We start from the raw sequence: 12,534 nt of genomic DNA on the forward strand, positions 1-12,534 counted from the left end.
CTGGCAACAATTCTCACACAGAACACATTGTCACTAATAACACACTGACCTAAAAACACTAACAACAGGGAGCATTACATAAATGACGAAGTTTTTTCTTGTAGATTTTTAAAATAATTTTTCACATAAATCAGTATTTGATCATTGAATAAGTAAAACACCTCACTTTACTGACTGTACTACAGTTTTTTTACAGTCGCTTGGACACATTTCCCAATAATTAGGTCACTTTTTCAAAACTTCACACAGTGAGCACAACAGAAGTATAAGTGGGCTAAACTGAGGATCAATTATCATTGCTTTGGCACAAAATGCATTCAATGACTACATCTTTCAAATTACATTAATTATTTTCTCACTTCGACACAACAACTGCCAAAACTCTGTGTACTTACAAGCAAATTTGCACATGCTTACATACTGTTTTCAAAACTGTTAAACTTAAGTTAAAAAAAAATAACATAATACAAAACTGAATAAGACAGCAATTTGCTACAATTCTACAGTAACATTTTAATGAAATATATTTAAAATTAGATGCTATAAAAACAATTGGACCAAGCACAGCTGATTCTCATTGTAGATGAACATCTACACAGTTGTTACTCTTTCAATTTCATTGCAAAAGGAGACAACTGCTGAGTAGTTTTGCATTGTGATGTGGACCCAACCAGAAAATGGACCCAGACAGAAATAGGGTGAAAGAGGAAGAAGAGTGGCTGGGATGGGGCGAGGAATAAGTATGCGTGGTGGAAGAAGAATAAGAGGACGATCAAGAGCTGTAGTCTCCGATGAGATCAGAGCTACTGTAATTGATCATGTAGTAAATCATGGTCTCTCAATGAGAGAGGCTGGTCAGAGAGTGCAGCCAAATCTGCAACACTCAACAGTGGCATCTATTGTTAGAGTTTTCAGGCAAACCAACAGGTAACTTGTATTCTACAAAGGCATTTGACTGGGTTGCACATTGCAGAAGTAAATAGACTTGTGTGTGAATTGCTTTCGCATATCTGCTTAGGACTCAATGGTTACCTCACACAGGTGGGAGAGGAAGGATGTTCACTGATGTGCAGGAAACTGCCATTGTTGATATGGTCATCAGAAACAATGGCATAAAACTCACTGAGATTCGAGACAGAGTCTTGGCACACAACGTTGCTTTTGCAAATATTCACAGTGTAAGCATAACAACTATTTGTAGAGTCCTGAAACAACTTCAGGTAAGGATGAAACAGTTGTACACTCTGCCTTTTGAGAGAAACTCTGAACATGATTGGGAAGAGAGCCACAGTGGATGTCCTGGGCCAGAGGGGTGCCAACATCACAGTGTGTGCAGCAATATCCACTGATGGACTGCTGTTACACAAACCACTAATTGGGCCATACAACACTCAACGTCTCCTTGCGTTCCTGCATGACCTCTATGGAAGGGTTGTGCTAGGTGAGGAAAGGGATGGAGAGAAGAAATCAGCCAACATTTATGATTGTATGGGACAATGTGGCATTTCACCACTCCTGTGCAGTCACCAAGTGGTTTGCAGCCCATCCCAGAATGGTGTCACTTTTCCTCCCACCTTACTCTCCATTCCTCAACCCCATAGAGGAATTATTTTCCCTGAATGCTGGATGCCTGGACATATCAGCAGAAGATTGTCAGGGATGGATCAGGCATGCCAGAGGATTCTTTCCTAGGTGTATTGCCCTAGATGACATAAGATGTGATGTGGATGAGAACCTGTGGCCAAATGGAGAAGACCGAGTAGATTAGCATTACTATTGTATCCGTATCAGTGTATACACATTCTTGTATTTTGGAATTACTCAGTGCAAACATTTTTAAATGTATAAAAGACATATAACATATTGTGGCTTTCTGCATCATGTCTGATTAATTCCTGTAACATATGAATTATGAATTATAAACAGAGATGTGTTCTTGTTTTACACAAGAAAACATTGTAAAATGCTACCTGTTGTTAATGTTTTTTAGGTCATTGTTTTGTGGGTGAAAAGGTGTGTTTGTTTTCTGTCAACCTTTGCTAGTGTTCTGGAAGAATGAGTTGATTTGAGACATGTATGAAGTGATTTGGTAGTATTAGTGCATTTTGTAAGTGAAATGAACTGCTGTGCCGAGCTGAAAGTTGGTTTGGAGAACTGTGTGAAGAGTTTTGAAAATGTGACCTAAGTGTTGGGAAATGTGTCCTACGGACTGTAAAAAACTGTAATGTATACGGAACAAGAATTAATCAGAATTACGAAATTTGAAGGAATGTTCTTTATTTTATCTACATCTTTGCATATAGTAAATTATACTTCTGAAAAATATGTTCAAACAAGAAACACAGTTCCCAAAATTCCAGGGCTGCAATAACAAACAACATAAACAAGTATACTATAATAAGTAGTCTATGTGTAACAGCAAACTATCATTGGACAGTGCTGCACACATTGTGATGTTAGACCCTCTCTGACCAATCACATTTCTTCCCATGCAGCGTTTTTGCCAGGTCTAATCCAGCTTCATTCACAAAAATGAATTAACGTCCAGTTTGATTGGCTTCCATCTCCATTACTCTCTAAAAAACAGTAAATCTATATTTTTTCAGTACTTGAGTAGATGTGTACCCTGTTTGGTTATTGAACAGACATCTTACCTGGATATATTGATACTGGAGTTGTTTCACACATTCACCGTTTCTCTCAGAGGGCTCAGTGTACATCACTTGGGTAGGTCTTCAGCTGAAACTGCAATCAACTGTGTTTGGATTGACAAAAAATTCGAACATTATTAACATTTCCTAACAAATATTAAACATGTTCTTTATATTGCAATCTGGTTACTGCAGAAATGCACAACAGTTGCCATCATTCTGTTTTGAATGTGTTTTTAACAGTTTTGAGAACATTGTGTAAGCATTTAAGAAATCATGTGCTTTGAATATATTGTTTTGTAGATGGTGGAGTATGAATGAGAAAAGAGTTCATTGAATGCATTTTGTGTGAAGGCAATGAGAAATGATTCAGTTTGGTTCAAATACGTTTTGCTGACTGTTAAGAGTTTTGTTAATGTAATGTAACTTTTGTATTGTTCAATGTATAGCACTCGGGAAAAACTGTAATATAACAAGGCAGTAGTCTTGACACTTTCCTTGAAAAGTTTATCATTCTGACCTCATCTCATCTTCATCCGCTTATCCGTATCGGGTCGCAATATTCTGACCTGTCGATCTTTAAATTCCCTGTATAACTCAGGATGAGTCAGGGACAGATGTGTAGCCAGGTTGGGCGTATTCCTCCCTGAGGCGGCACGCCTTCAAGCATCTGTTTCAGACAGGTACATTTAGATCTATTTGTTCTCCTTTTTCGTTTGACTTATATGCAAAATAGTGACAGATTTCTCTCTTACCGCTCCGCTAGTCAATTCGTTTTAGAACGCTCATCATTTATCCCACCTGTGAAGTGCAAATTGTCTCACAGGCTGAACTGCCGTCGCCATTTACCAAACGTAGCTGAACAGCACCCTCATGTGTACCGAAAATAGAAGAAATATGATACTGTAGCATTTAAATGTTTTGGAATCGTGGAATATCAATATTACAGGTAGACCGCACAACCATAATGTGCTATGGACAGGGCATAATAAACTGTGAGAGTTGATTAGAATAACTTTTGGTGAAGTTAATTCCTTTCTCTAAAAGATGTTGTGTCTCTGTGCATATAACGTGTATCTGTATTTCTGTGGGGAGTTCAGAGTGTGTAAAAACGATTAAGGACGGAACAAGATGTGTATCTGTGTTCTCTAAGACCATGAATAAATCTGTCTTCTCAACAGTGGCTGACTTCGGTTTCGTTTCTTGGTTAAGTCTGAAACACCCAAACAGTATGCCTGACGAAGGTCTTTTATCGTAACTTTGCAGATTTTTTATAAATTATAACACTTGCAAGCAATGTGCAATAATATTTGTTACTATACTCACCAGATTTCCTGAAAGACTTCTATATGAGTGTCTTTAACTTAACAATTTTTCCCCCAACTTAACCAATGATAACATTTATTTGGCGGTCTGTTATTGTCTTTCAGGCAGAGATTGTGGGTACAGAACCTTTCATAAAAATGGTCCAGACACAGGGACACATACAGAAGACCCACTCCATTGTTTCTCTCCATTTTTAATAGAGGAAACGCTTCTTTGGTGCATCGTATCGCATATCTTGGATTTATACTCTGCCTCTTTTCTATCGCCCATTTTGGGCCCTATTTTATACATGCAGGTCTTGACAGATGTATCACTCAAAGTCGCCCAGTTTTCACTTCCTTTAAAAGCACCTATTGATACATAGTGGTGGTTCGTGCTAGATCTCTCAAAGTGTCTGTTACAAATAATACTCCCTTGGACGTCTATGTAATGGCCTCGAGGGAAGGAGAAGCAGGAGAACGAGGCGATGTGTATTTGCAGTGTTTAATTAAAGAGACAGCGGCGAAGCTTAACAGTACTCTTGCATAAAGAGAGACAATAACACACAAAGACAGGGGAAGCAGAGGGAACATATATACTGGGGGGAATGATGAGGATGAGAACTAGGTGCGCTAAACAAGACACAGGTGAAATGCATAATGAGATGGGCGGTGGTGTCAGAAGGCCGGTGACGTCGAACGCTGGAGCCTGTCTGCTGCAGGTGGAGGAAAGGCAGCAGAGGGCGCAGTCGTCACAGTCTACTACACAATCACAGATGATGTGACTTAATGTCAGATACAAAGAGTTCCTTTGTTAAAACGGACCACACTCCTGGAATAAGATCCAAACTATTGAATTTATGCAATAACTTTACTGAAGAATAAAGAATAAACAGTTTTCAATAAAATTAACACTTGCTGTGTGTGTTTGTATGTGTGTGTGTGTGTGTGGGGGGGGGGGGGGGGGGGGGGGGGGGGGGGGCTGTATTTCTGAATGTGCCTGTGTCACATCAATCACTCTCTCTGTTGTGGCAAATGTAGATGGCTGTCATAAGGGGATGGTTGTAAAATTTATAATGAACTGTTACAACTATCCCCAACAAATTGATTTAGAGAAACTGCTACTGTAGGTTATGTATGTCAAACCATTGTATCTACAATACAAAGAATGCTAGGTGTAAAATCTTGATAAAAAAGTGACTTTCTTCCTTGAAAATCTGTTTTTTTTGTCATAAATTCCACAATGTTGGTCACAGAGACATGCCACTTCTCCTCAGAGCTCAGAAAATTGGAATGTACGATATTGATAACGTCATTGCTGCTCTTTTCTGATTGGTCAAACTGACAGAACTAAGCCAGTGTTACTACACTGCCCAGTCTCTCCTACATCTCCATAATATTCAGAGATTATCTTGACGTCTCCATCTGTTCACTTAATATTGGTATTAGACCTGGTCAGAAAAGAGCAAGCTGATTACTGATATGGATGATGGTTTATTTGCTGGTAATGCATGTTGTCCCATATCACAAAAAGCAGAAGCATTAACAACATAGATATTTCAATTACAATGTGATTTAGAAGATTCAGATACAATTGTGGGTTATGTTTAGTGACTAAAATCATTACTGCATCAAGTGAGTTTAACTGCCTTTGAAGTTACGTGGTATTGGTGTTGTGATGTCTTGGCTATGTAATGCTAAGCTCTGTAATGCTAGGCTAACTATGTAATCCAAAGCTATTTTGACAGGAATACTAATCATCTGTCATACATCAAATGAAACCCCTCCCTCTCATGCTTTCATGGGAATGCCAGGTACAAGGAAGTGCCATTGTTGCCTGTATTCAGACTTTTTCCAATGACACGGATGCCGGCCTTCTCATAAGGACCCTTTGCTCCAACCATGATCATAGTGAGGGTTGAGATGTGATGATCTGAACCCTTCTTGTACCAGAGGTAGATCTGGTTGCCTCCTGCTCCTTCATTGAGGTTAGCACTAACACTGGTATAGCTCCTTTGCTGAAGGTTTTCTTCCTCTTTGTTGTTATTAAAGACATTTAGGTCACTAAAACCTTCTTGGGCCGATTCAGAATAACGATACCAGATGAAGCTGGAGGTTTTTCTTATATTTCGATTCACATCTTCATCCACACGGGTGTAGCCATCGTTAAAAAGAACATCATCCGTTCCAAAACTAGTGGTGGCAGTGATATCAGAGATGTACATTTTCTTCTCTTTCAGCGCCCAGAGATGTATTTGGTTCGCACAACAGTTGCGATTCAGATCAGACACCAGTTGTTCCCAGCCATTCTTGAAAAATGGGGCTTCATCTTCCACATCTGTGGTGAACTTAAGTTCCAATATAGGGTTGTCATACTCAGTTGTACATTTGTAGTACAATTCCCCGCGTTGAGGTTTCCATCTACTGGAATATAACCTGCATTTCTCAAACCCTTGTTCATGTCATCCATGAATGCAACCTGCAATCTGGGGATGGGATCACATGTGCCTTTCTTGTACCAGAGGTAAACCTTGTTTCCTCCTGCACCTTGGTTCAGATCATCATAATCTGACTTGAAACCTTGATTGCGTAGGGCTTGCTCCTGATCGACATTGATTGAAACAGCAAATTCTGTGATGTACATCATCCTGAGTTTGTTGTCTGGACAAGATGTTGAAGGTATCTGTACAAAACATGAAAGTGTGTGTTTAATATTTAAACCAAAAAAGGCAAATGTAACTAACAGTCTAACAGTAATACAGTCAGACACACCCACACTATACTGTAGAACAGTCTGCCACAGACATTCCATCACCTCCAAAATTGTTGTCTCCATTGATGAAGATAAACGGAAAATACTTGTTACAAAAAGTAATACGGCAGTTGGCTTTATTTTTTTTATAAGTTAATGTGTGTGAAATTGATCAAACAAATATAATTGCCTGGAGTCTGCTGAATGGCATTGGGACTTGGATTGGAAGGTTGATATGTATTTTAGGAAACACTCTAGTCCACATTGCATTTCTTGCCACTCTTACATGGACACATAACATGGAGGAGAGGGAGTGGATTGTAAAGAGACCAGCTAGATGCTATGGACAGATGACATTAAAATAGTACTATGCCAGCCTCCCGAGTGCCCTCACTGCCCATGCCATTGCCGGTTGTGTCCTGGGGGTGTTTGGTAGGGCAGCGCATATTGGGCTGACGTCGTCCGGGGGGAGGGGTGAGGCAATCTGCATTAGGGATACCCTTGTCTTGTCTAGATGCAAGAGCTACTTTCCTACTTGTGGTAAGTGGCTAGCTGGTCAGCTGATATTTACTATCCATATTTTATGAATTTAGGTCTGTCACGTTAGTCAGAAACAATTTCCTTGGACCGGCTACTAGGTAAAGGATAAACCATGAAATGGATTTAGGGGCAGATGTTTTTCCATAGAACGCAAGTGGAATGAACTTAGGATCTGCACTGCTTACAAGTCTTGGAAATGCAGAAGTGGGACAAAAACGAACAGTTTGATTTACAGCATATTAACAAAAAAGTTATTATTGTATTCATAGAGGCCAAATTTTCCTTCTATGAAAATTTCCCCCCAGGAATTTAGCCTATGGTTGATTATTGCTTCTACATTGATTGTGCAGTTTGTCAAAAAATCCCTCAAACAAGCTAACCAAGTCACTTACTGATATTGGTATTATTGTGTGTAGCAACATTCCAGACAGTCAGAATTGATTGAGCATGTTAGGTTTTTACCCATGTTGCCTTTGTATTAAAACAGTGAAGTGTAAAGTAATACAATGAAGTGTAAAGTAATACTAACTGAAATATAGTTTAGAGAGTGTGTGTGTATGTTCATCTATAAGTAAGAATTTGCTAGTTTGAGTGTATTCCTTAAACAAATCTATAATTTTAAGCATTATAATATCTGATCATAAAGTCTGTCTTACCAAGATGGCTGTTGAGCTTCTGTCTCGGCGTTCTCTGCAGAATTGCTGCGTAATGAATATTCATGAACCTATCATAAATGATATAGAGATGTGGTCCTCTTCTCATGGGAGTGGCAGGCGGTTTTGGCATTGTCCCAACAGTTAGTAATCATTCTCTTACCGTTCATTAATTTCTTATCAATTAACTGGGGCAGTGAAAAAAAAACCACCATGACTAACGTTGGAACAGTTTTTTATTTCAGGTTTATGTATTGAAAATATACATATTCCCTTCTTACACTAGTTTTATACGTAGTGTTTTAGATATTGTATACTTTGATTCAATCAATATTATAAAACCTGAAAAGCATAGGTGCATGTCTTTATTGGCATGAGTATTCAATATTTGAGGCCCAAAATCACATGAGGCCCAAAATCACATGAACAGATTGAACTTGAACCCTAAAAAAAGACAGATATTCTTTTCCATTGACCATGATGCAGCGAGCAGTGTGGCGAAACGTGTGGAGGGGAAGATGAACATCAAATATTTGGGAGAGAGTATTAAATATACCAAACCCTCAATTAAGCTGATGAGAATGATTCATGGATTTGACCTTTCGATGAGGTTGTTGGATGGCTACAGGGGGGCACTTTTGGTCAGTTGTTTTATGACGGTTCACCCATTTCCAGAATACCGTTTATTTGAACCGGTGTCTTCAAGGTGTTCTTTGTAGATGTTTAGTAGTTTTATGGGTTTAGTCGCTTCTCACAGTGGAAGATGTGTACATAAGTTGTCCTTCATATGTTGTCCTTCATAAGGCCCTCCAGGCCTTGTCCACCATTTCCACTGCTCAAATGATGTCACCTGGTTTAAAGAAGAGTGTCATCAAGAGGAAGGTGACTAAAAGGAAGGTGAGGTTTAACATCATAATTATTTGGGGGGGGGGGGGGGGGGGTTATCAGTGACGTTGTTATTGGGTGGTATCAATTTACCTGCTTCTAACATTTGGGGTGGACATGTTGCCCCTATCCCCCTTTACTTTTACACTCTGTGTGTGTTTGTGTGTGTGTGTGTGTGTGTGTGGTGAGGGGGGGTATATTCTGAAAACTGACCTGCTTGGTCGTTTAACGAAGAGAGATCTAACACAAACCTGAAAATCCATATTGAAAAGGGCTTACACATGGGCCGTCGGTGGGAAATGTCACTGTTCATTGCAGAGTCAACATTGCATTCATGATGAATTTGGCAGTTTCTTGGACCTGATGTGTAAACTTTATTTTCATCACTAACGCATATGATATAACCTAATGTCTAATCATCAAATATTTGTATTGGTAATAGCTTAAACAAAGGCTTGTTCACTCTGGGTCTCCGGGACAACATCTGAAGCCCAGCAGTGAATATGGTGGCAGGAAATGGAAATGTGTCTGTTGAGCACAAACACAAACAAACACATATACACACAAAACACATAGACAAAATCAGGCTCAGTTGCTATTGTCCAAATAAGAGCAAGTTTCAATCACTTAGACGTGACAGATATTGACCAATCAATGTCAAGTGAAACTACTTGCTCGAAATGGAAATGATTTGCTATTATTCCCTCGCTGCATCAAAGGCAGTGATTCTACTGCAATGTGGACAATTTCGGCTCAATGAATGTACAGCCATGTATGGGAGTGTAAGGGACGGGTGGGGGGGCGAGGGTGGAGGGCAACAAGATCTGTAATAGACATTGAGATGGTGTTGTGCCATCCAGTCCTTTTGGGAATCCTGCCAAATTAATTTCACAGGTGGAGTTGACTAGTTATTTTAACTTGAACAAATAGAGCTGAGCCACACTGACTGAAGACTCACTCAATCATCGCTGACTGAACACTCACTCAACCATCTGTGACTGAAGACTCACTCAATCATCTCTGACTGAAGACTCACTCAACCATCTGTGACTGAAGACTCACTCAACCTTCTCTGACTGAAGACTCACTCAATCATCATAGACTAATACAAAGAAAAGATGAATATGGGCGAAAGAACACACAGTGGAAAGACGAAGGACTCTGCCTAGAAGACCAGAATCCTGGAGTCGCCTCTTCACTATTGACGTTGAGACTGGCGTTTTGTGGGCACTATGTAATGATGCTGCCAGTTGAGGCCCAGTGAGGCATCGGTTTCTGAATCTAGACCCTCTAATGTATTTGTCCTCTTGCTCACTTGTGCACCAGGCCTCCCGCCCCTCTTTCTATTCTAGTTAGAGCCAGTTTGCACTGTTCTATGAAGGGGGTACTATTCATTGCTGTACGAGATCTTCAGTTTCTTGGCAATTTCTCTCATGGAATAAACTTCATTTCTCAGAACAAGAATAGACGAGTTTCAGAAAACAGTTTTTAGTTTCTGGCCATTTTGATCCTGTAATCAAACCCACAAACTCTGATGCTGAAGATACTGAACTAGACAACAGAAGGCCAGTTGAATTGCTTCTTTAATCAGCACAACAGTTTTCAACAGTGCTGACATAATCGCAAAAGGGTTTTCTAATGATCAATTAGCCTTTTTAAATGATAAACATGGATTAGCCAACACAACGTGCCATTGGAACACAGGAGTGATGGTTGCTGATAATGGACCTCTTTACACCTAGCTATGTAGATATTCCACATACATCTGACGTTCCTAACTACAATAGGCATTACCAACATTACCAGTGTCTACACTGCATTTCTGATACATTTCATGTCATATTGATGGACCAAAAAATATGCTTTTCTTTTGAGAACACAGACATTTCTAAGTGACCCCAAACTTTTGAACGGCAGGGTAATTACATCTCTGCACCAAGGTATGTTGTGGGAAACTATCTTCTAAAATTCTCTAGAATTGCACTTAATCACTGAGTAACTGTCATAATGTGCTGCAGGCCTCTTTGTGATGAAACACTTCAATCAATGTCTCTCCTTGGTTTTAAAAATAAGATTTCTTATGAAATCTCTTGGCTGACAGGTTTGCAAACAAGTTCCTTGGATATCATGGTGACAGTTAATGCCAGTGGAGCGATTCATGTTTATTACCTTGCCCAGGGACAGAGCAACAGATTTTCCACCTAAAGGAGTGTACTCATGGTAGTGGCAGGCGGTTTTGGCATTGTCCCAACAGTTAGTAATGATCTTTCTCAGGAAATCCATTCTCTTACCGTTCATGAATTTCTTATAAATTAACTGGGGCCGTGAAAACCCCCCACCATGACTAAAGTTGGAACAGTGTTTTATTTCACTAGTTTTATATGTAGTGTTTTAGATATTGTATACTTTGATTCAAACAATATTATAAAACCTGAAAAGCATGGGTGAATGTCTTTCTTGGCATGAGTATTCAAGATTTGAATACTGAGCTGAGGCCCAAAATCACATGAACAGATTGAACTTGAACCCTTAAAAAAGACAGATTTTCTTTTCCATTGACCATAATGCTTTTTTAGACAACTGCCAAGACTGCAGCGAGCAGTGTGGCGAAACGTGTGGAGGGGAAGATGAACATCAAATATTTGGGAGAGAGTATTAAATATACCAAACCCTCAATTAAGCTGATGAGAATGATTCATGGATTTGACCTTTCGATGAGGTTGTTGGATGGCTACAGGGAGGCACTTTTGGTCAGTTGTTTTATGACGGTTCACCCATTTCCAGAATACCGTTTATTTGAACTGGTGTCTTCAAGGTGTTCTTTGTAGATGTTTAGTAGTTTTAAGGGTTTAGTCGCTTCTCACAGTGGATGATGTGTACATAAGTTGTCCTTCATAAGTTGTCCTTCATAAGGCCCTCCAGGCCTTGTCCACCATTTCCACTGCTCAAATGATGTCACCTGGTTTAAAGAAGAGTGTCATCAAGAGGAAGGTGACTAAAAGGAAGGTGAGGTTTAACATCATAATTATTTGGGGGGGGGGGGGGTGTTTATCAGTGACGTTGTTATTGGGTGGTATCAATTTACCTGCTTCTAACATTTGGGGTGGACATGTTGCCTCTATCCCCCTTTACTTTTACACTCTGTGTGTGTGTGTGTGTGTGTGTGTGTGTGTGTGTGTGTGTGGTGAGGGGGGGTATATTCTGAAAACTGACCTGCTTGGTCGTTTAACGAAGAGAGATCTAACACAAACCTGAAAATCCATATTGAAAAGGGCTTACACATGGGCCGTCGGTGGGAAATGTCACTGTTCATTGCAGAGTCAACATTGCATTCATGATGAATTTGGCAGTTTCTTGGACCTGATGTGTAAACTTTATTTTCATCACTAACGCATATTATATAACCTAATGTCTAATCATCAAATATCTGTATTTGTAATAGCTTAAACAAAGGCTTGTTCACTCTGGGTCTCCGGGACAACATCTGAAGCCCAGCAGTGAATATGGTGGCAGGAAATGGAAATGTGTGTCAGTTGAGCACAAACACAAACAAACACATATACACACAAAACACATAGACAAAATCAGGCTCAGTTGCTATTGTCCAAATAAGAGCAAGTTTCAATCACTTAGACATGACAGATATTGACCAATCAATGTCAAGTGAAACTACTTGCTAGAAATGGAAACGATTTGCTATTATTCCCTCGCTGCATCAAAGGCAGTGATTCTACTGCAATGTGGACAAT

This window comes from Esox lucius, chromosome 13 (genome assembly GCF_011004845.1).
Source record: "Esox lucius isolate fEsoLuc1 chromosome 13, fEsoLuc1.pri, whole genome shotgun sequence".
NCBI classification, from domain to species: domain Eukaryota; kingdom Metazoa; phylum Chordata; class Actinopteri; order Esociformes; family Esocidae; genus Esox; species Esox lucius.